Source organism: Lycorma delicatula, chromosome 10, assembly GCF_047948215.1.
Source record: "Lycorma delicatula isolate Av1 chromosome 10, ASM4794821v1, whole genome shotgun sequence".
Lineage (NCBI taxonomy): Eukaryota > Metazoa > Arthropoda > Insecta > Hemiptera > Fulgoridae > Lycorma > Lycorma delicatula.
In genome coordinates, this window is record NC_134464.1 from 1,038,914 (window position 1) to 1,065,111 (window position 26,198).

General features: G+C 28.6%; 1 long non-coding RNA gene across 1 annotated transcript in view; it reads left to right on the plus strand.

Annotated features, from left to right (window-relative positions):
* The window catches only part of LOC142331551 (uncharacterized), a 38,992-nt gene extending 22,357 nt beyond the window's left edge, over positions 1 to 16,635 (plus strand). Inside the window, exons 2-3 of the long non-coding RNA XR_012758039.1 lie at positions 1,850 to 2,026; positions 16,508 to 16,635. This is a non-coding gene — a long non-coding RNA (uncharacterized LOC142331551). The remainder of the gene's footprint in view (positions 1 to 1,849; positions 2,027 to 16,507) is intronic.
* The last annotated feature ends 9,563 nt before the right edge of the window (positions 16,636 to 26,198 follow it).

Genomic DNA, 26,198 nt, shown 5'->3' on the forward strand with positions numbered 1-26,198 from the left:
TAATATAAAATCATTCATTAAATGAATAAAAACATAAACCTAATAAACATTAAGTGTCTGAAAGAAAGTAATGGTCTCTTAAACCAAAATATAGTAAACATCGAATACTCTTAATGAAAGAAGCTAGTTAAAAAAAACCATTTAACTGTCAAATGAAATATACATTTTATGTGCATCTTGATTCCACAAATATCTCCTATTATATGAAACATCATATTAATAATAACAACAGCCACAATCATAATAAACATAACAAAATTATTCTTTATAACTAATCTAAATACAAATAAAAAAAATAAAATTTTATATTAGCTGAAAATGATAACTAGAATATTCTGACATTTGATCCAATAACTAAACTTTTACAAAGAAACTGAATAATTATAATAATAACAACAATAATTTTACCAAAATGATACTGAACCAAAAAATCTCGAATAAATATAATAGAAAAAAAACTAATAACTGAATTTAAATTAATAACTCGCCAAAAAGAAATTTTAATCATAGTAATATCAATCTTTATATTTATCATAGTCAGAAATATAGTAGGATTAATCCCTTATGTATTCACATCCACAAGTCATTTAGTAGTATCAATTTCAATTGCATTACCAAGATGAATCATAATTACAACATACAGATGAAAAAACTTCACAAATGATATATTCAAACACATACTTCCAAAAGGAACACCCTCAGCCATTTCACCAATAATAATTCTAATCGAAACCACAGGAAATCTTATTCGACCAATCTCACTAGCAGTTCGACTAACGGCTAATATAATTGCAGGTCACCTACTAATAACCCTATTAGGAAACACATCATCCATTAAAATCTTAGTATTCATTATACCAATTCAAATAACCTTAACAGCATTTGAAACAGCAATTTCAATAATTCAAGCATACGTATTTGCCACACTTGTAACTCTTTATTCTAGAGAAGTACATGAAAAAAAAAACATCCATTTCACATAGTAACAAAAAGACCGTGGCCAATTATGTTATCTATAAACGTAATAACAATATTAACAGGAACTGTAAAATGAACTCAAACAACAGAATATAACTTAATAATATTAGGATTAACTTTATCAACAATGTCAATAATATTATGATGACGAGACATCACACGAGAAGCAACATTTCAAGGAAATCATACAAATAAAGTAAAATCACTAATAAAAATAGGAATAATTATATTCATTGTCTCAGAAATAATATTCTTTGTATCATTTTTCTGAATATTCTTTCACTCAAGACTAGCACCATCAATTGAAATCGGAATAAATTGACCACCAAAATCTATTTAAAATCAATTACACGCGCCCGCACACAAACCATTGAAGATTGTTAGGCTCTGTAAAATGGCGGAACAAGCAGCACAGAGGCACCGACCACCATTAAGTCAAGTAATTTCTTTTTGATAATATGTAAATTAATTTTAATATGTACTTCATTTTTATTTAAGATATTGACTTATAAAAGGATGTGGATCCAATTACACTTCAGCAATCGGTTTGTTGAGCTGAAATCGGACCTTACATAATTTTACGCTTATAAATTTATTTAATTATTTTTTGTTTATAATTTTGCATGGATTTTAATCTAAGCTTATTTTCTAAAATTACAATAAAATGCGCTACATTCAGCTGCGAGTTCAACGTCATTATTTACAAATAATATTATATCAATTTATAACCGCGAGAGTGTTCATAACTTAACATAATAGGCCTATATATTTCATGAAAGTATAAAGCTTAGGATAATACCAGAAACAGCTAAACCTGATTTGAACTTTAGTTTTAAGAAGCCATCATTATCCAGTTTGTTCACTGTTACAGTGGTTTTCTTTGCGGTTCTTCAGCATCACTATCCACCGGTGCCAAGTCTATATCTTGGTGTACTGTTAGTTCATAAAAGCGCTGATCGATTACATTCTAATAACGAATTAGAAGAAAGAATTTGAATCAACCTGGCTATTATCATGGGCTGCACCATCGCATGGCAATAAAATTAAGGTAATTTTTACTACTATTATATTTTGTGAGAGGCGGCAGTGGACTGAAACATAATGGTATGTCAGTAAACTATAATTTTTGTATAATAAGTTTTATAATCTATAAAATACGTTATCTGGGTATCTTAGTCTCAAAATCAAGTACAGTACTTTATGTGTGGCCCGCCACATAACAAAAAATGTTTAATATTTTGAATTTTTACGACTACATATTTTTACACGTTTACAATTTTAACGTGTGATTTTTTAAAAAGAAAATGTTTTATTAACTGATGATGAAGGAAAACCTTGAAAGCGCTATTATGAAATAACAATAAGGAAAAGTAGAAGCATTATTCTGTACTCTTATTATATTCTGTACTCTTATTAGTAAAATATTTTTATAATTTTATCTTTGACATGATTAGTATAGAGAGGAATATAGCAAATGCAATAACAAAAGAATTGATTTTGCTAAGTTAATATATATATATACACACACACATAAATTAAATGAAAGAATAAAAATATTTCAGTCTCTACTGAGATTATCTCCATAAAACTGACTTTTACCATTATGTTTCCAAGTATTTTATTAGTAATATTTACTTAATATGTTTTCTTTTTCTTAAAAAGTAAACTATAATATTGTAATAACGGTTTACATTTTTATTACATTACTAGTCAGTCCCTCCGTGAGGGCGGTGTCTCGGAATGCGTTATTAGGTGGCTAAAATAAAGCGAAATTATTGAAATACCTCTTGTCATTTTTTTTTTTTTTTTTGAATGATGAATATTGATTTAACGAAAGTTAGATAGAAATTTTAACTGTAGAATAATGTACTAACGAATAGGGATTTTCGCGGTAGTGAACGGTACATTGTGGTTCTTTTTTCTAATTGTAGTTTATTATTTTTTGAAGAAAAACAATCGCGTAAATAAAAAAATTGATGTTCGCACCATATGACTTCCTTGTACGCCTATTAAATTACATACACATTTTAAATTGAAAAGTTGATAAAATTTTTTTTCATTAATAACTTCTGAATGTTTTCTTATTTTTTATTTTTTTGTTGTTATTGAATTATTATTTATCGTAATCTTTTTTTTGCGATCAGAGGTTAATCGTTAATAAATCAGTATATTTAAATTAAAAAAAAAAAGATATTAATTCTGATTTGAACCGATGTGATTTCTCCTAACATCCAAATATTTCATTATTTAAAACTTTATTTGGCTTTAACTCTGGAAACGATGAAAATAAGTACCGTTTATGACGTATCGTTGAAAAGTTCTCGACGAGAGCTTATCACTGCAGTAAGAAAAAGTCCAAAATCCGATTCCTTTACTTCGTAGAAGGAAGTAAAAATATATCCGCTTCTATTAAATCAGAACTGTTTTTTTAAAACGCAGTGTAATATTTCGGTTACGAGAAAATATGTTACGCTTCGGTTACCGTTTTAATAAATTACCTAAGCATTTATAAGATTTTCCCGCCGATTTATTTAAAATACAACTAAAAAAGCAAAGTCTAATAAAACCGACTATTCTATAAATTAATTTTTAAATGATACCGATAAAAAAATTCAGAATATTTCTGCTTCCCGTTCAACGTGCAAATCAAATAAATTTCCTTATTACTTCCTAAAGTTGAATCGATTTTATTTTGTAAATATTTATTATCTCGTGTATTTATATTTTAAATAATAAATATAGTGTTTAATCGCAAATCTTTTAAAAGTACCCCGTTAGTTCTTTTTTTATGTAACTATTGACGGGATGACGGGATGCGTTTAATGAATTAGTACGTACCGATCAAAATAAAAGATTCATTAATATATTTTATACGGATAAAATCGGTTGTGAAAATGTTTATGAATTTTAGAACTGCGTTGTTAAAAATGAATAAGTTATATATATATATATAATAATTATAGTGTCAAAAGAATGGAAATCCCTCTACAGCATTAAAACCGTTCCGCATAGAGAATACTGTAACTTTCTTCAGGGTTAGGTGTATCTGTCAACCGCTTTACGTTTCGATGAAAAATACAATTTAAACTTGGCTCCCCGATATATAGGTTGCAACTCAAATATTTTAGATAGTAATGTTCAGTTTCACGACTTCCTTATTAACTAATTCTTTTCTTCTTATGTAAAGCATATAAATTTGTTCTTCTAGTCGAGTTCAACAGCTGTTTTATATTATATATTTTGTCTTTGGAATAGTATCGCTAGTGTAAACGAAACGGTAAAAGATTTAACTTAAAATGTAAATACCCTAATTATAATACTCTTAAGCATTTAATAATTTACACGTACACCGTTTTAAACTTAACAGTGCGAGATAGTTTACTAAATTATCTAAATTAAATATATATCGATCGGACTAATGATCCTGCGGCATAAGTTTTGAATAACAAAAGGTGCACTTTGGCTCAGTTATCCGAACCACCTAACATTAAAATAATTTATTTTCCTTCTGGACTCCGTTTTGTGAATTTCAACGAAAAAATTATTTCTCAGAAACCGGTAAACCTAGATTGATTAAATTTGGAAAATTTCATTTTTTATTCTTCCATATCTTTATAACGGTTTGATATAATTTTTACTTATTAAAAAATTTATTAAAGCGTTTTATTTTGAATAAAATGACACATCGCTTGTAAAACTCCGTTGACAAACAATCGAGTTGAAGCCGTACAAAATCGGTATGTTTCATACGGATTTTTACCTAAAAATTGAATAGAACATGTAGGAATATTTTTAACGATTTTTAAGAAAATTATTGTAAAAACCTTACGTGTGAAAATAAAGAGTACAATAGTTCCGTCGTTAAAACCGGCACAGTTACTGTTGTTCGATTCCCGGCAAGTTCTGACATTTATTTCATATATCCTTTTATGTATTTCTTCTTCATCTTTAAATATGTAGTTTCTGAGAAGGTTTTAATACTGCAATAAAAGTAATATAAACATATTTTTCAATTGTATTCCAGTTCATGCGGCCAAAAGTACCTTTTGTGTTTTTAGTACGTAAACCCAAGAAACCTTTCAATTTTGCGCTATCTCTCTCTGTCAGTGGGTGTGTGTGAAAATATGTTTAAAGGAATTTTTAAAAAAAAGGAAAAAATATTTTTTTTTTCAAGTTCTCTTATTATTTTAACGGGTTTAATTCCACGGTCATTTCTAAATAAGTAACAAAGAAAACGGTTTGTCAAGAGGGATAGAGATGCAAATAATGTTTGATGTTACAATCGTGACAACGTCGGTATATAAGATTATTTATGTATTAATAAAATTTGTCAAAATTCAACCTTACCGACAATTCGTCTGTGCTTTTTCATGTACTTTCTGTCGTTCGACCATCATCAGGAAAAATTCTACTTCAATTTAAAAGTATTAAAATGAAAATTATCAATATATAAAATAATTTTCATCTAGACATTTTTACGCGTAGATTAAATTGTTATACGTAGTCGTGTCGATTTAACCGTTTGATTTATTTCAGTAGTCGACACTTTATTTGAATCGCGATAATTTTTAATTATCGTAATATTTATAATAATAATATTTATAATAATTTCTTGAACGAAAAATAATTTGTTTGATATATTTTATTATCGTATAGACTTGTTGATGGTGGCGTCTTGTCAAGCGCAGAGTACATAAACAAATAACGACTGTCAGTAGTTTGTACGCGACACAATACCGAATTTATTATTTTGTTATGATTATGAAATAAATACTCAAGTTAGCGATAATATTTTCTTTTTCCTTATCGGTTCATTATTAAAACAGGGTTTTAACATTCCAACGAAAATCTGACTGAGGAACACCTTAAAAAAAAAAACTAAGGACGTGTAATCGATTTTTTATTCTGATCAATTTATTAAATTGAAAATGCAGATTTACTACTCTACATAAAAAAAAAACTGTCTAGCATTCCAACATATTTACAATAAATATGAATTTTTTTTAGGTAGATTTCAGTTAAATTCTCTATCCCTGGCGATAAAAAAATTACTTTTTTATTTACGAATAATGTTATAGGTTTCATTAGTATAGTCGGTTCGATAGCGAAGCTACCTGCAGGACATGATGTAGTTGATATTGGAATTTTAATATTATCGTTCAATAATTTGTCGCCTCACAAAGTGATTATTTAAGATTCCGAGTCGATTTTCGGTTGACGTTCATGTTTTATTGAGTTTATCATTCGGGTACTATAAATTGCGAATAAAAATTTCGGTTTAAACGACACATTTTTTTTGAATATAAAAATCCACGATAATCCGTGAAAATTTTAACAAAATAAATGGAAAAATAGCTTAGTTTGATTTTGGAAGTCTACAAATGAACGATTCTAATATTCCGGCATTAAAAACAACACAGGTATTTATTTATTAAAGGAAAGTGGATTTTACTGTACACTGTTATAAATCTTTGATTCAATAATTTCTCTTAAGTGTATGTCAACCGCAAAACAAAATTAATTATACTCTGTTTTTTTTTGTATTTTTAGTAGCATATACGTGACGTAACTCGAGCAAAAAACTAACAAAACCTTACTGCATTAGATTGAAAATAATACTTATATATAATGAGTTTTGATATAATTAGATGTAATTAATTAATAACGCGATAAGAACTTGATACCTTTATGAGCACAATTTTAAAGTATCTTAAAAAAACTGATGTGCCACATGACTTCCTTATATGTCTATTAAATTACATATACGCATTTTTTGTTTTTTAAAAATGAAAAGTAGATATTTTTTTATTTTTTATTTTTATTATTGAATTATAATTTATCGTAAACATTTTCACAGTCGGAAGTTAATAAATATTAACAAATCAATGTACGGGTATTCAAAATTAAAAAAGGAGATTAAGTCGGATTTGGACCGATGTGCCTTGAAAGATTCAAATATTTCGTTGATTAAAATTTCATTTGGCTATTTGCATAGGTCTGTAACCGATGCAAATAAGTATAATTTATGATATGTCGTTGAAAAGGTCTGGGCAAGGTCTTTTTAATACAGTTAAGTTTTTCGGATTTTGAGCTTTTTGGAAACTTTTTCTTAGTCAATTGCAATCAAAAAGGGTGGTACACAGCCGTTTCTTACAACAGTCTTATATACAAAATTTCAATATCCTACGGCTAATTGTTTTGTAGTTAGTCGCGAGATACGTAAGTAGAGACGTCACACCCAAGCTAGTCGAATAGTATATTTTCGTTGAAATTTGAAATTTTTCGCGACCACAATAATAATACTTCCTTTACATCGACAAGGAAGTAAAAATATACCCGCTTCTATTAAATCAGACATCAGAACTGTTTTTGTAAAACGCAGTATAATATTTCGGTTTACGAGAAAAGATGTTACCCTTCTGTTACAATTTTAATATGTTACCGAAGCTTTTGAAAGATTTTTTTTTTAAATCTTGCAAATTTCAAATCGAATAACTTTCGTTATTACTTCCTAAATTTGTATCGTTTTCTATTTTGCGAATATTTAAAGTTATTTATTTATAATTTAAATAATTAATGTAGCGTTTAATCAAAAATATGTTTTCTTGTATAATTAATTTGTAATTTGTGACGGGGCTCTGACAAAATGTCTACTACAATTTCTGTAAATGTAACTGATTTTATCTGACTATTCGTGACTCGATGTGTTTAATGTATTAGTATGTACCGATCAGAATAAAATATTGATTTAAATATTTTATACAGATAAAATTACATTAAATGTACCGTTTCGATCGTGAAAATAGTGTTTTCCGAATGAATGTAATATTATACAGTTTCAAAAGAACGGAAATCCGTCTACGACATTAAAACCGTGCCAGGTAGAAGAATACTGTAACTTTTAGAGTAAGGTATCGGTCAACTGCTTCCCCTTTCGACGAAAAATCCAATTTTAACTTGGCTCCCCCGATATATAGGGTTGCAACTCAAGTATTTTAGATAGTAATTTCACGTCCTCCTTATTAATGATAAATGAACTAGCTTACTCTTTTCTTCTTACTTACGTAAAGCATATAAATTTATTATTTTAGTTTAGTTCAACAGCCGTTATAATATATATTTTGTCTTTCGAATAGTGTCGGTGTAAATCAGACGGTAAACGATTTAACTTAAAATGTGAAACAAAATATAAACGCATAACAAGTCATAACTTATGATAATTCTACATCATTCTATCGTTCACAGTACCGGCGCTACTGATAACTTCATTAAATATTCTAACAAAGTATTCGTAAAAAAAATATTAACGATTTCACATTGTCAGAAATATTACCGTTTGCACATATTTTTGATAGTTTATTTGTAATCCTAGATACTAGTATACCGGTTTATAATTCTAAAATATCTTTTAGCAGGTAATTTTCTCATTTTTAAAATATTGTTTTTTAAGAGCCGTACTCTACACATGTATTTTTTCTTAGGTTTATCCTCGGCAATGCAATCTATAATTGAATTTAAATGACCTAAAAACAAATTAGATCTGGCAAATAACATGTAGTGGAAAAATTTTCGTTGTAAGGAAAGAATTAGAACACCCTTTTTTATAGTAGCAAACAAATAAAAAAAGACATAAAAAACTACGCATACGGGCTGAGAATATTATAAAGACGCATTGACCGACACTTACGAGAAACGAGTTTCGGTGAATACCGACGCGTGATGTATAAGTTTCGCTTCCCTCTTTGTATGTCGACTCATTCTTTTTTGTTATCGCACAGTACAGGAAGTGAAACACGTTTGTTTCATATTTCTGAACTGAAAATAAGAGCGGTATTATTATAGGCCTCGCGTTAAACTTTGGTTTTTTTATATTAATTTTTTATAAACCGATCAAATTTTTACTTCGACTTATAGGATTTTTGTTCGGGTTAAAGGCATTATATTTCCGTATAACGTAATGCAGTTCGGCAGGGAATTAAAATAAATTTCGAGTTGTAGAAATTCTCGAGTTATAGGCGTTCGAGGCGTTAATATTGGAAGGACAGGTAGAAGGGAAAAATTGTGTAGGCAGGCCACGTTTGGAATATGTAAAACAAATTGTTAGGGATGTAGGATGTAGAAGGTATACTGAAATGAAACGACTAGCACTAGATAGGGAATCTTGGAGAGCTGCATCAAACCAGTCAAATGACTGAAGACAAAAAAAAAGAAGGTAAGTCAGTTATTTTACAACAATGGGAATTATTAACTTGTCATTTTGGCTTTTTACTTCAACATATAAGTACTTATATTACACAGTACAGTATTATTATATATATATAATTTTTATCTATATTTTTATAATGATTTAAATTATTATTTTTAATATTATCAATTATATTAACAAACTGATGTCTTTAGTTTATTTTGATTTTTTCTAATCTACCAGTTTTAAGTATTTCATTTTCCACTTCTATAATGGGGTTTTTGATAATTTTATTTTTATTTAAAATCTGTAGTTTATATTTATATGCGTGTTTAATGCGTCTTAAATGTGCCTGTCAATGTTAGATGAATTGTAAAGGACTACTTAAAAATTTTCCACGAAACGTTGTACGGGTAAATTAAATTCTTATTTATAGTCTGTATCGGTATAACCGTTTGATTTATTTACAGATCTTTCAATAGTTCTCACATTATTAGAATTTCGTAATTTTTAATAAATCTTGATAACAAACACAAATTAAAAATAATTTGTTTGATACCCGTTATTGATGATGGTGCCGGCATGTCAAGGGTTAAACGGATTACAATAGAAATAACGATGTGTCAGTAGTTTGTACGCGATAACCAATCGCTTTATTATTTTGTTAGGGCTACGAAACGGTTACTGAAGTAGCAATAAATTTTATTAGTACAAACAATTTGTCATCATAATAGGCTGTTATTTGAAAATCCTTACCTACCGATTGATCTTTTGTCCATGCGTTAGGGGCGACGAGGGAAGCTTAACTCCAGAACAAAAAATATTATATTTCACTAAATCGATTTAAAATATTTTAAATTAAGTTGTTTGTGTATGCGTGTGTCAGCTGTGCACCTGAAAGGCAAGTCGTACAAATGTGTTTTCAGTTTTTTTCTTTTGGTAATTAAATTCTAAATTTGACGGTAAAAACATTATTTGGTCAAGAGGATAAACTTAGACGCAAAATGTTTTATTACAAATTATTGTTTTTTTTATTCTCATCAACGCTTTTAATACCGCATCATTTGTAAATTAAAAACACAATTTGATCAAGGAGTTCAAATCTGGCCCGTTTCCCGTTTTTATTATTTTGTTTTCGTTATGCTGTTGACAAGTTTCTTCTTAGCCGTGCGCGTGTTTAAATTTTTATTTCGACTATTAGTACCTTCTTTATTATCACGGTTTAGTTTATAATTTGAAGTGTCATTTTTTCTACCTTAGTACTTGTCCCCTCTATTATTACCGTAACCTTTATTTCTATTTCTAAAAATTACATCGTCGTTTCATTTATAATCGTTAGACCTCTCAAAATTACAGCCACCTTTGTACTCCCTATCTCTTGTATGTCCCCCGCTATGCTTAGGTTTATTTTCATTTTTATCATTTATTCTCTAACGTTCGTCGTAATAAGGATACAAATTTGGATCGTCATCCGATTTTCGTGAATTATAATATTTATGTCGATTAGTGTTTTCATTATAGCTTAAATACTTTAATTCCGGTAAATAATTCCGGTTAGTAATTTGGTAAACTCTAAAGCGGTTTTACTTGTGCTGTTCTAACTCTGTTTATAATCGGATCAAAACGATTTGAAATAAGAACAACTAACTCCTCCTCTCTTACAGACGGTTGCAGAAATTTTCCCGTGTTATAATTTAAATGAAAGTACAGACTTAAACTCGTATGATTTCCCGATTTAAATTTCCCAAAGTGTAACTTACTTCTGACCTCATTCTATTTATCTACCGACCAAAATTTCTCTTTAAAACTGTCACAAAAATCCTGTAACTCCGTATCTGAGACTCTACGAACGAAAACCGCAATCTTGTTTCTGAATCGGTTGAAAAACTACGTAATATTGAACATATCTGACTCCAATCTTTAATATTTCTAGCCTTTAATTCATTTAAAAATTCAATCGGGTTCCTCAAGTCTAAGCGTGTTTATAATAGGTGTCTATAATAGGTTTTACAAAATAGCTATTATTACGTTTCAGATATACTATTTCGTTTAATATTAGTTTATACGATTTTTTTCCCGCTAGTTTATTTTTTACACCGGTGATTTCATTAGAAAATTTTTCATTAACTTTTATTTGTTTGTTCTGTAATCGCTTTAATTTTGTTTCATTAACGCTACCTTTTCCTGTGTCACAATTAACCGGTCTTTGATATCATTTTGTTTTTCACTTAAATTCCTAACGCATCCCACAATTTTATTATCTAAGCGACCCGTTTCGGACTGACAAATTGCTCTGTTTAAATCTTTCTCGGTCACCTTTTCTCAAAATTTTGAATTTGTTTCGTTACTTCATCCCTAATCTCACTCTTAGCGTTATCTATTATTTCTAAATTTTCCTTCCTAATCGTTTCAATTTCCTCGGCTACATGTTCTTTAAACTCCTTTCCCGTAAGTAATATTTTATTCTCAGATCTATTTATATTTTGAACAATGATAGTCTTATGCTACCCTCTTGTGAAAAAATTCCTTTTATAAAAATTCCCACCGCTTAAAGGGCTACTTAGATTGACAAAAACAATTTTTACTGTTTCTGTTATTCATTTGGAATCTGTATGCTTTTCATATTTACCGACATCTTTTGTCAGAAAGATTGGACATATTTATGACCGCAAATTCTTTCTTTTTTTGTTTGTGCCGTATAACATAATTTATTGCGTTTCAATACATCTGTATGTTGCTAGTAAGATAAGCTATTTTTGTAAATAAATAAATCCGTAACCCTCGGGTAGCAATTATAATACACAAGTCACACACAAGCACATTTCTGAGAAAAAAAACGGTCAGATTCTTTCTAGTTTTAATAAAACCTTTTACATCGTAAAAACGTGGTTCAAATTGTTAAATAAAACTGATTCCTTTGTGAATATAAAAAAAACCGACTTAGTTGCCATATAAAATGATTTTGTAACGGAGTTTTAAAAACTGACCCTGCATATAACCAGTTCCAAGGCTACATGATCTGAAAAGGTTAAGAAAACTTGGAAATGACACATAAATTCGGCATTAAGCAGGTAATGAAAAAAAATTACAAAATATAAAATTATAAATAAATATTTATTTTTATTGTTTTAGCTTTGAATAAGAGTATCAAAGATTAAATTCCACGGAAAACCAAACGAACTGTTCCGGCATTTGCCCTATTGTATCAAGGGAAACCGTGGCAAAACCTTGATAAGAACAGCCTAACAATATTTATGTTTATGATAAATTTCACATTACAGGCTTATAACATAGTAAAAACAAATTATACATTACGATAATATTACAATTTTAATTATAACAAATCTTTGATTTATAAATTTCTTCCACATCTGATATCCATCCTTTTTCCCTGCAAAAAGAAATATAAATTATATAATAACCACAATCTACAATCTCGTAACAATAAAATATATCGAAAGGTTTTCACCTGTTACACCCGTCTTCAGGAGAATATAGAAAGAATGGAGTGAAAAAACACATTATGTGTCACGGTGGTTCATTACAACAAGCACGAGTATATTACGCGTACTTTGATTCTAACGATCGATTATGAATACATTTTTGATAAAATATTAAAAAAGGCTTATATAATATAAGGAAAATTACAAAGAATGTAATCGATATATGGATTAACAGAATAAAAGTTCTAAAAGTACTTTGAACGATGAATTCAAAGATAGAAATTTACAATTACGTAATCTATTCTGATCGGTTTCAGTTAAAAATCTAAACAGTATTTTGATCCTGTGTACTGATATTTGTCATATATATGTATTTCTGGGTTTTGCAACAAAAAAACACATCGGTTATTTTCCAGTTATTAATAAATCAAAAAATTATTGTGCTTTAATGAGCAAATATCGTTTACTGTGCTTAATTTACAAAATGTATGAACAGAATTGTGCCTTTTATACGATTGCAGCACTGAATGCATAAATTCTTTACACACAAACATTTCCTGAGTGGCAGGAGAATAATCGGAGCCGATGGAAACTTTTCATGACTGAGCTGGCATTTGTTCTTGGGAAAGGCAACATGGAGGAAAGAGCTAGAAATATCAACAGTCTTAATAAGGAAGTAAAAGACGCACAATGTTGTTATTTTGTATTCAGTTATTAATCTTATTTGATGTCTATGAAAAATATTTATTTTAATTTACCAAAAGTTAGAGTTTTTTGAAAGTAATTTTGAGAATATTCTGCTATTTAATGATTTATCATTTTCTTCATTGTTCGCCGAGAACATGTAGATATAAATATTTACATATTAAAAAACAAAATAAAAAAAACTAATTTTATTAAAGTTTTTTAAGTTTTAAGAGTTCAAGAAGTTCAACACTGAGTAATCCAGCTTGTAAGTCATAATAAAAAAAAAAAAAACTACTTGGTAGTTAATTTATTAATATTAATGATAATCAGTCACATATATAGTGGTTATTATATTTTAAAGATATACTTTTTAAAACTATAATGTACTTAAATTTTTTTCTCCTTCTGGTAAGTAAATGCCAATGTCCAATTCAGCAACCCTAATTTCTTTTATTTTCTTTTTATGATAATAAATAAATTTTGTGGCAGATGATTACCCAAATCAGAACATATATATATTTGCTCTAGAAGGTGCACATCTTCTAGTGCAAATGAGACAGCTTGCATGGTAGGTGAAATTTTCTTCCCCACAATTGCCTGTTGCATACCTGTAAAAATATATAGCAAATAATAAATATCCATAATGTTTTTCTTTTCATCTAATTATTAGATGATTTAAGCAAACATGTGGCCCATAGATAATTAAGAAATTGAGGTTGTCTACACATCTTGCGAAGTTGTTGAATTTTTGGGTCTTAGAAGAAAAGTAAAATTGTTTCTCTATAAAGATAAGTTAAGGAGAGCAATTAACAATGAAAAAGGATGAGCCGGCCAACATTTTAAATATATTAAATCATTCATGAACAGTTCAAGTTGTTTGTCCTATTACAGGAAATACTATTTTTATGGATGCTGAAGTTCTTTTCAAAGATCTGGAAGAGTGCACTGGTATCATTAGTTTTCAAAAATGATGATTTACATGATATAAGAAATTATAAACCTATGTCAGAGCTCAATTGAGTCTTTGAAAAAGTTGTTTACATAAACTTTTATGAGACTTTATGCAATTTTATTGATTCGTACTGTAGTTTCATGGTCTGAAGAGCTACAGTTACAGACCTGAATGAAATGATCTCATTTGTGGCCTCCAAAATTGAGAAGAGAGGTTAGGTTGATGTTATATATTTTGATTTTAGGAAAGTGTTTGACATACTGCAGCACAGCATACTGTTGAGTAAGTTGGTCATGAACACAATCACTGATTGTATGTTAATATGGTTCCATATACTGACCTAACTAATCTATGGCAAGGTGGTTGGGAAAGTTTCTAAATGTTATTTGGCTACTTCTGGGGTTTCACAAGGTTCAAGTTCTTGCACTTTTATTTAATATCATTGGAAAAGATAGTCAGTCTAATATCTTACTGTTTGCTAATGGTCTGAAACTTCTTATAAAAGTAAACTTAGACCATTATTTTGTTGTGCTGCAGAACGATACTGGCAAGATACATAGATGGTTTATTACAAATCATAAGCCATTAAGTCTAGACAAGAGTAAAGTTATAATCTTTTCTTAAAAAATTGTGGTAATTATGTGTCAGTATATCTCTCATGAAATTATATGTTGTGAGGAGGTAGTATTTGACTTAGGTGTAAACTATGTGCAATTCTTTACAAATTGTGTTAATAAGATTTCTATCAAACCCAGGCTAGTGTTTTGGTTTAGTCACCACTTCTAGTCAGAAAATATCATCTTGGAGCTACCCCTAAACATTGTTTATCTAGTACTTGAATTTATCTCTGTATCTATGATTCGGAATTACAAGAAATATGAAACCAGCAATAATAACTGAAGTTATTATTGGACTGAAGTCCAATTGAAGTTCTATTCAAAAGCATTTGTTAATATACTCTATTTAATTAACAGTTTATGAAGATATGATTGAATTACAAAACTTTTGCAAGCTTAGAATTCTAAATCGTTGTACATAGTAAGCAAGGGTACAAAGAAATTTAATATTAAAAATGAGAAATTCAATTTGACAAAATACAAAAAAAATTAATAAATAAACTTTATTTATGGCTGGAGGGTGCAATAAAAGTAAGTTTGCTTAACTAATTACAGCATTTAATTATTAGGTAATTACGTTAATAAAGAGAACACATACGATTTTACACCTTTACTTAAGGTCTATAAATGTTAAAAATCACCGATTTTGAGATTTTAAACATTTATAGAAGTTGTTAAGTCCTTTCTTAACAGTTATTTTATTTTTATGTAGTAATCTATCAAAATACATCCCAGTTATTTTGGGATGATAGATCGATATATATATATATCCTTATAGCTAGGGTTTTAAGGGACTTTTTCATCCACAAAATTTCATGAGATCGTGTGAGCTCTGGCTTGTTTTGATTTTAGCACAGTATTTACGCGTATTGAAAACTATTGCATCTGTCTGAGAATGTAAGGTTTTAAAAGGTTAGTTGTAAAGATATTTTGTTAACAATTTTAAGGTTAAAATTGCTTACAATTTTATTTTATTATTTTTTTTTAAATAAATTATTCGATAATTTATCATTAGAGTTTTATTGGGTACGTAAACTTAAATTGTGTCTTGCGTTGTAGTAATATTTTTATATTTTTTTAAGAATTACATCATTTCGTTGTTAGATCGACTAACAAAGTGTAAATTAAGTTATGCGAAGGAATCGCTAATAAACTGATCTGTAAACTGTAACTTGTGTTTGGCTTTGAGATTTATGGAGTGTGGAGCCCGTATAATTGTTTTTATTACGATTTGTTAAAATTATTATGTAGTTACCTTTGCTAAAGTTCCTATTATGCACACAATAATTTCTTGAATTTGAAGTAATGGTTTTTCATTCGAAAATTTTCAAATGAGTGATTCTGGAAGTGTGGGATTCAATTTTAAGCAGGATATATAATGATGCAAGGAACAAAAGGAGGATATCTCCATCAACAATATTATTGGAATATATGGTAGTAAAACTATTACAATTTTTAAAAGGGTTTATCTAAAAAGTTACTTTAAGTGGAATTGGATTGCTTACAGGATTAAGCAAGCAATAATCCTGTAACCTTTCACTTGTACTTGGCGACAGGGTGAATAGTTTTACAACTTTCTAACAAGTAAAGTTAGTATTACTTGACAGAAGGTATGCAAATTTTTCCTTTTTCTGCTTTGTTTTAGATTTTCAAAATGTCTCGACGAAGAAATCGTCATGGTATTTCTATTTTACTCCTTTGGCATCGGCTGACCAGCTTTATATTTGGAGTCATTGTTGGCTGTGTTGCTTTATACTATTACACATTTTTTTGAACAACATTGTAAGTAATAAATATATTGTGTAAAAGTAATATCTTTCTCAAAAAGTCTATTTTAAATTTATAGCATTTATAATGTATCAGATAAATTTTTTGGTATATATATTGATATATTTATTACAGTTCAGGTAAAAATAAAAATCTGCGTGCTTTTTTTACTTCCCTGGGCATAAATAATTTTAATGATTCCTCTGTGTAGAAGTTTTTTTTACTTTAATAATATTGTAATGTTTCTTTCACTATATTGCCAGCGAACATATTCCTCTGAGATGTTCTTATTTTAACAAACCAAATAGTGAAACTCAGAGGGGGAAAGAAAGGACAGGAATGTTTGGTGGATGAGTTATGGTTTTCCACTAGTATAATTTCAAAGAGAGGCATTGGTTTGTGAAATGTAAGCATATGTCTTCTTGAATGCAAACAACCAATTATTAATTTATTTTAATATGTTATCATTAGATTGAGGTAAATGTTTACAGTTTCCCTCCTGCCTCTAAACTCTTTGTTATTAAGGTATATTAATTTAAACTTAGTATGAAGAACAAAAGAATGTTTGTTTTAAGTCAGAAACTCAAAAATATAATTAATCTTAAAAGTATTCTCAGAAGATTCTGAATTATCTGTCTGTTGGAGGCTTTTGTTTGTCTGCTACTGTTGGTCAGAACTGAGCTGCCAATTGTTTTAAACAGGACATGGATCTGCAATCTGTAGTTCAGATTGAGTCTATGGAACATGAATTTGATCAGATCGCCAAATAAATAAATGGTGCTTTTGGTTAGATACATTTACATGAACTTCATGCCATATTCTTTCTATCACTTGCATTTGAGCCCCGGTGTCTGAATTAACAAAGTGGTTAACTGTTAAGCACGGGAGCAGAAAATGTTCAGACCCCTGAAATTTTCCCCAAACACAATTTTTTTGGTCAGAAATTTCTCCAAAACTTTGTTACATTTTACCGACCAATTTATTGTATGTGATCAGTTATAAAAAGAGAAGTAATAAAAATACATGGGTTGCAGACATTCAATTTATTCAAAAAATATAGAAATACTAGCTTGATCTTTAGTTCTTGATTTTTCATTTGGGTGTTATTTACTAAATGATTTCCAAGTTTATCGCATCTACTGTGTCAGTCACAAAGTGCACAATTTACATCTTTCTTACTTTTAAATGTCAATATAGTTAATTAATGTACAATTATGATATTTTATACTTACTATACTGTATATTGTGTATATCAATTAACACTATTAAAAGTTACGTAACTAGTTTACTATTAAAAGAAAACAATACGCTTGCAGGTGGCCAACTAATGAAAACAAAGAAGCACTATTGCCTACCCAAAAGCAACTAAATGAATAGTGCAGTAGAGAGGAGACGAGACACTCACGCTTGCAAACACTGGTGACCACAATGCAATGCTAGCGCATTACGTCATTATTTACCATCGGCTGTGAAATTACGTAACTAATTATATAAATCTCTGCTATTATATAAAACAAAGACACTAGGTGATCAGATTAACTAGGGATCAAAATAAATAACAGGTAATGTTATTTATTTTGACCTTTGAAAAAATTAAGTTATGTATGTAGTTAGATTGACTCTCCGATAATGAAAGTCAGTCTGACTTAAATGTTGAATATTGTTACTGTAAACATAGAAGAATACTATGTTAATTTTATTAGTTCATTTATATGGTTCATCAAATGTAAGTTGATAAATTTATTTATTAATATTATTAAATTAGTATGAGTTACCTATGATTGTTAAAGATTAAAATTTTAAAGATATATTTTTTATCTTACTTGATACATCTGTTATTAAAGACATAGAATTATAAGTATGTTATGAATATTTCTTATGTTAATGTTGTAATTTAAATAAATATATATATATATATATATATATGTTGTTATTTTGTATTCAGTTATTAATCTTATTTGATGTCTATGAAAAATATTTATTTTAATTTACCAAAAGTTAGAGTTTTTTGAAAGTAATTTTGAGAATATTCTGCTATTTAATGATTTATCATTTTCTTCATTGTTCGCCGAGAACATGTAGATATAAATATTTACATATTAAAAAACAAAATAAAAAAAACTAATTTTATTAAAGTTTTTTAAGTTTTAAGAGTTCAAGAAGTTCAACACTGAGTAATCCAGCTTGTAAGTCATAATAAAAAAAAAAAAAACTACTTGGTAGTAATTTTATTAATATTAATGATAATCAGTCACATATATAGTGGTTATTATATTTTAAAGATATACTTTTTAAAACTATAATGTACTTAAATTTTTTTCTCCTTCTGGTAAGTAAATGCCAATGTCCAATTCAGCAACCCTAATTTCTTTTATTTTCTTTTTATGATAATAAATAAATTTTGTGGCAGATGATTACCCAAATCAGAACATATATATATTTGCTCTAGAAGGTGCACATCTTCTAGTGCAAATGAGACAGCTTGCATGGTAGGTGAAATTTTCTTCCCCACAATTGCCTGTTGCATACCTGTAAAAATATATAGCAAATAATAAATATCCATAATGTTTTTCTTTTCATCTAATTATTAGATGATTTAAGCAAACATGTGGCCCATAGATAATTAAGAAATTGAGGTTGTCTACACATCTTGCGAAGTTGTTGAATTTTTGGGTCTTAGAAGAAAAGTAAAATTGTTTCTCTATAAAGATAAGTTAAGGAGAGCAATTAACAATGAAAAAGGATGAGCCGGCCAACATTTTAAATATATTAAATCATTCATGAACAGTTCAAGTTGTTTGTCCTATTACAGGAAATACTATTTTTATGGATGCTGAAGTTCTTTTCAAAGATCTGGAAGAGTGCACTGGTATCATTAGTTTTCAAAAATGATGATTTACATGATATAAGAAATTATAAACCTATGTCAGAGCTCAATTGAGTCTTTGAAAAAGTTGTTTACATAAAATTTTATGATACTTTATGCAATTTTATTGATTCGTACTGTAGTTTCATGGTCTGAAGAGCTACAGTTACAGACCTGAATGAAATGATCTCATTTGTGGCCTCCAAAATTGAGAAGAGAGGTTAGGTTGATGTTATATATTTTGATTTTAGGAAAGTGTTTGACATACTGCAGCACAGCATACTGTTGAGTAAGTTGGTCATGAACACAATCACTGATTGTATGTTAATATGGTTCCATATACTGACCTAACTAATCTATGGCAAGGTGGTTGGGAAAGTTTCTAAATGTTATTTGGCTACTTCTGGGGTTTCACAAGGTTCAAGTTCTTGCACTTTTATTTAATATCATTGGAAAAGATAGTCAGTCTAATATCTTACTGTTTGCTAATGGTCTGAAACTTCTTATAAAAGTAAACTTAGACCATTATTTTGTTGTGCTGCAGAACGATACTGGCAAGATACATAGATGGTTTATTACAAATCATAAGCCATTAAGTCTAGACAAGAGTAAAGTTATAATCTTTTCTTAAAAAATTGTGGTAATTATGTGTCAGTATATCTCTCATGAAATTATATGTTGTGAGGAGGTAGTATTTGACTTAGGTGTAAACTATGTGCAATTCTTTACAAATTGTGTTAATAAGATTTCTATCAAACCCAGGCTAGTGTTTTGGTTTAGTCACCACTTCTAGTCAGAAAATATCATCTTGGAGCTACCCCTAAACATTGTTTATGTAGTACTTGAATTTATCTCTGTATCTATGATTCGGAATTACAAGAAATATGAAACCAGCAATAATAACTGAAGTTATTATTGGACTGAAGTCCAATTGAAGTTCTATTCAAAAGCATTTGTTAATATACTCTATTTAATTAACAGTTTATGAAGATATGATTGAATTACAAAACTTTTGCAAGCTTAGAATTCTAAATCGTTGTACATAGTAAGCAAGGGTACAAAGAAATTTAATATTAAAAATGAGAAATTCAATTTGACAAAATACAAAAAAAATTAATAAATAAACTTTATTTATGGCTGGAGGGTGCAATAAAAGTAAGTTTGCTTAACTAATTACAGCATTTAATTATTAGGTAATTACGTTAATAAAGAGAACACATACGATTTTACACCTTTACTTAAGGTCTATAAATGTTAAAAATCACCGATTTTGAGATTTTAAACATTTATAGAAGTTGTTAAGTCCTTTCTTAACAGTTATTTTATTTTTATGTAGTAATCTATCAAAATACATCCCAGTTATTTTGGGATGATAGATCGATATATATATATATCCTTATAGCTAGGGTTTTAAGGGACTTTTTCATCCACAAAATTTCATGAGATCGTGTGAGCTCTGGCTTGTTTTGATTTTAGCACAGTATTTACGCGTATTGAAAACTATTGCATCTGTCTGAGAATGTAAGGTTTTAAAAGGTTAGTTGTAAAGATATTTTGTTAACAATTTTAAGGTTAAAATTGCTTACAATTTTATTTTATTATTTTTTTTTAAATAAATTATTCGATAATTTATCATTAGAGTTTTATTGGGTACGTAAACTTAAATTGTGTCTTGCGTTGTAGTAATATTTTTATATTTTTTTAAGAATTACATCATTTCGTTGTTAGATCGACTAACAAAGTGTAAATTAAGTTATGCGAAGGAATCGCTAATAAACTGATCTGTAAACTGTAACTTGTGTTTGGCTTTGAGATTTATGGAGTGTGGAGCCCGTATAATTGTTTTTATTACGATTTGTTAAAATTATTATGTAGTTACCTTTGCTAAAGTTCCTATTATGCACACAATAATTTCTTGAATTTGAAGTAATGGTTTTTCATTCGAAAATTTTCAAATGAGTGATTCTGGAAGTGTGGGATTCAATTTTAAGCAGGATATATAATGATGCAAGGAACAAAAGGAGGATATCTCCATCAACAATATTATTGGAATATATGGTAGTAAAACTATTACAATTTTTAAAAGGGTTTATCTAAAAAGTTACTTTAAGTGGAATTGGATTGCTTACAGGATTAAGCAAGCAATAATCCTGTAACCTTTCACTTGTACTTGGCGACAGGGTGAATAGTTTTACAACTTTCTAACAAGTAAAGTTAGTATTACTTGACAGAAGGTATGCAAATTTTTCCTTTTTCTGCTTTGTTTTAGATTTTCAAAATGTCTCGACGAAGAAATCGTCATGGTATTTCTATTTTACTCCTTTGGCATCGGCTGACCAGCTTTATATTTGGAGTCATTGTTGGCTGTGTTGTTTTATACTATTACACATTTTTTTGAACAACATTGTAAGTAATAAATATATTGTGTAAAAGTAATATCTTTCTCAAAAAGTCTATTTTAAATTTATAGCATTTATAATGTATCAGATAAATTTTTTGGTATATATATTGATATATTTATTACAGTTCAGGTAAAAATAAAAATCTGCGTGCTTTTTTTACTTCCCTGGGCATAAATAATTTTAATGATTCCTCTGTGTAGAAGTTTTTTTTACTTTAATAATATTGTAATGTTTCTTTCACTATATTGCCAGCGAACATATTCCTCTGAGATGTTCTTATTTTAACAAACCAAATAGTGAAACTCAGAGGGGGAAAGAAAGGACAGGAATGTTTGGTGGATGAGTTATGGTTTTCCACTAGTATAATTTCAAAGAGAGGCATTGGTTTGTGAAATGTAAGCATATGTCTTCTTGAATGCAAACAACCAATTATTAATTTATTTTAATATGTTATCATTAGATTGAGGTAAATGTTTACAGTTTCCCTCCTGCCTCTAAACTCTTTGTTATTAAGGTATATTAATTTAAACTTAGTATGAAGAACAAAAGAATGTTTGTTTTAAGTCAGAAACTCAAAAATATAATTAATCTTAAAAGTATTCTCAGAAGATTCTGAATTATCTGTCTGTTGGAGGCTTTTGTTTGTCTGCTACTGTTGGTCAGAACTGAGCTGCCAATTGTTTTAAACAGGACATGGATTTGCAATCTGTAGTTCAGATTGAGTCTATGGAACATGAATTTGATCAGATCGCCAAATAAATAAATGGTGCTTTTGGTTAGATACATTTACATGAACTTCATGCCATATTCTTTCTATCACTTGCATTTGAGCCCCGGTGTCTGAATTAACAAAGTGGTTAACTGTTAAGCACGGGAGCAGAAAATGTTCAGACCCCTGAAATTTTCCCCAAACACAATTTTTTTGGTCAGAAATTTCTCCAAAACTTTGTTACATTTTACCGACCAATTTATTGTATGTGATCAGTTATAAAAAGAGAAGTAATAAAAATACATGGGTTGCAGACATTCAATTTATTCAAAAAATATAGAAATACTAGCTTGATCTTTAGTTCTTGATTTTTCATTTGGGTGTTATTTACTAAATGATTTCCAAGTTTATCGCATCTACTGTGTCAGTCACAAAGTGCACAATTTACATCTTTCTTACTTTTAAATGTCAATATAGTTAATTAATGTACAATTATGATATTTTATACTTACTATACTGTATATTGTGTATATCAATTAACACTATTAAAAGTTACGTAACTAGTTTACTATTAAAAGAAAACAATACGCTTGCAGGTGGCCAACTAATGAAAACAAAGAAGCACTATTGCCTACCCAAAAGCAACTAAATGAATAGTGCAGTAGAGAGGAGACGAGACACTCACGCTTGCAAACACTGGTGACCACAATGCAATGCTAGCGCATTACGTCATTATTTACCATCGGCTGTGAAATTACGTAACTAATTATATAAATCTCTGCTATTATATAAAACAAAGACACTAGGTGATCAGATTAACTAGGGATCAAAATAAATAACAGGTAATGTTATTTATTTTGACCTTTGAAAAAATTAAGTTATGTATGTAGTTAGATTGACTCTCCGATAATGAAAGTCAGTCTGACTTAAATGTTGAATATTGTTACTGTAAACATAGAAGAATACTATGTTAATTTTATTAGTTCATTTATATGGTTCATCAAATGTAAGTTGATAAATTTATTTATTAATATTATTAAATTAGTATGAGTTACCTATGATTGTTAAAGATTAAAATTTTAAAGATATATTTTTTATCTTACTTGATACATCTGTTATTAAAGACATAGAATTATAAGTATGTTATGAATATTTCTTATGTTAATGTTGTAATTTAAATAAATATATATATATATATATATATATATATATATATATGTTGTTATTTTGTATTCAGTTATTAATCTTATTTGATGTCTATGAAAAATATTTATTTTAATTTACCAAAAGTTAGAGTTTTTTGAAAGTAATTTTGAGAATATTCTGCTATTTAATGATTTATCATTTTCTTCATTGTTCGCCGAGAACATGTAGATATAAATATTTACATATTAAAAAACAAAATAAAAAAAACTAATTTTATTAAAGTTTTTTAAGTTTTAAGAGTTCAAGAAGTTCAACACTGAGTAATCCAGCTTGTAAGTCATAATAAAAAAAAAAAAAACTACTTGGTAGTTAATTTATTAATATTAATGATAATCAGTCACATATATAGTGGTTATTATATTTTAAAGATATACTTTTTAAAACTATAATGTACTTAAATTTTTTTCTCCTTCTGGTAAGTAAATGCCAATGTCCAATTCAGCAACCCTAATTTCTTTTATTTTCTTTTTATGATAATAAATAAATTTTGTGGCAGATGATTACCCAAATCAGAACATATATATATTTGCTCTAGAAGGTGCACATCTTCTAGTGCAAATGAGACAGCTTGCATGGTAGGTGAAATTTTCTTCCCCACAATTGCCTGTTGCATACCTGTAAAAATATATAGCAAATAATAAATATCCATAATGTTTTTCTTTTCATCTAATTATTAGATGATTTAAGCAAACATGTGGCCCATAGATAATTAAGAAATTGAGGTTGTCTACACATCTTGCGAAGTTGTTGAATTTTTGGGTCTTAGAAGAAAAGTAAAATTGTTTCTCTATAAAGATAAGTTAAGGAGAGCAATTAACAATGAAAAAGGATGAGCCGGCCAACATTTTAAATATATTAAATCATTCATGAACAGTTCAAGTTGTTTGTCCTATTACAGGAAATACTATTTTTATGGATGCTGAAGTTCTTTTCAAAGATCTGGAAGAGTGCACTGGTATCATTAGTTTTCAAAAATGATGATTTACATGATATAAGAAATTATAAACCTATGTCAGAGCTCAATTGAGTCTTTGAAAAAGTTGTTTACATAAACTTTTATGAGACTTTATGCAATTTTATTGATTCGTACTGTAGTTTCATGGTCTGAAGAGCTACAGTTACAGACCTGAATGAAATGATCTCATTTGTGGCCTCCAAAATTGAGAAGAGAGGTTAGGTTGATGTTATATATTTTGATTTTAGGAAAGTGTTTGACATACTGCAGCACAGCATACTGTTGAGTAAGTTGGTCATGAACACAATCACTGATTGTATGTTAATATGGTTCCATATACTGACCTAACTAATCTATGGCAAGGTGGTTGGGAAAGTTTCTAAATGTTATTTGGCTACTTCTGGGGTTTCACAAGGTTCAAGTTCTTGCACTTTTATTTAATATCATTGGAAAAGATAGTCAGTCTAATATCTTACTGTTTGCTAATGGTCTGAAACTTCTTATAAAAGTAAACTTAGACCATTATTTTGTTGTGCTGCAGAACGATACTGGCAAGATACATAGATGGTTTATTACAAATCATAAGCCATTAAGTCTAGACAAGAGTAAAGTTATAATCTTTTCTTAAAAAATTGTGGTAATTATGTGTCAGTATATCTCTCATGAAATTATATGTTGTGAGGAGGTAGTATTTGACTTAGGTGTAAACTATGTGCAATTCTTTACAAATTGTGTTAATAAGATTTCTATCAAACCCAGGCTAGTGTTTTGGTTTAGTCACCACTTCTAGTCAGAAAATATCATCTTGGAGCTACCCCTAAACATTGTTTATCTAGTACTTGAATTTATCTCTGTATCTATGATTCGGAATTACAAGAAATATGAAACCAGCAATAATAACTGAAGTTATTATTGGACTGAAGTCCAATTGAAGTTCTATTCAAAAGCATTTGTTAATATACTCTATTTAATTAACAGTTTATGAAGATATGATTGAATTACAAAACTTTTGCAAGCTTAGAATTCTAAATCGTTGTACATAGTAAGCAAGGGTACAAAGAAATTTAATATTAAAAATGAGAAATTCAATTTGACAAAATACAAAAAAAATTAATAAATAAACTTTATTTATGGCTGGAGGGTGCAATAAAAGTAAGTTTGCTTAACTAATTACAGCATTTAATTATTAGGTAATTACGTTAATAAAGAGAACACATACGATTTTACACCTTTACTTAAGGTCTATAAATGTTAAAAATCACCGATTTTGAGATTTTAAACATTTATAGAAGTTGTTAAGTCCTTTCTTAACAGTTATTTTATTTTTATGTAGTAATCTATCAAAATACATCCCAGTTATTTTGGGATGATAGATCGATATATATATATATATCCTTATAGCTAGGGTTTTAAGGGACTTTTTCATCCACA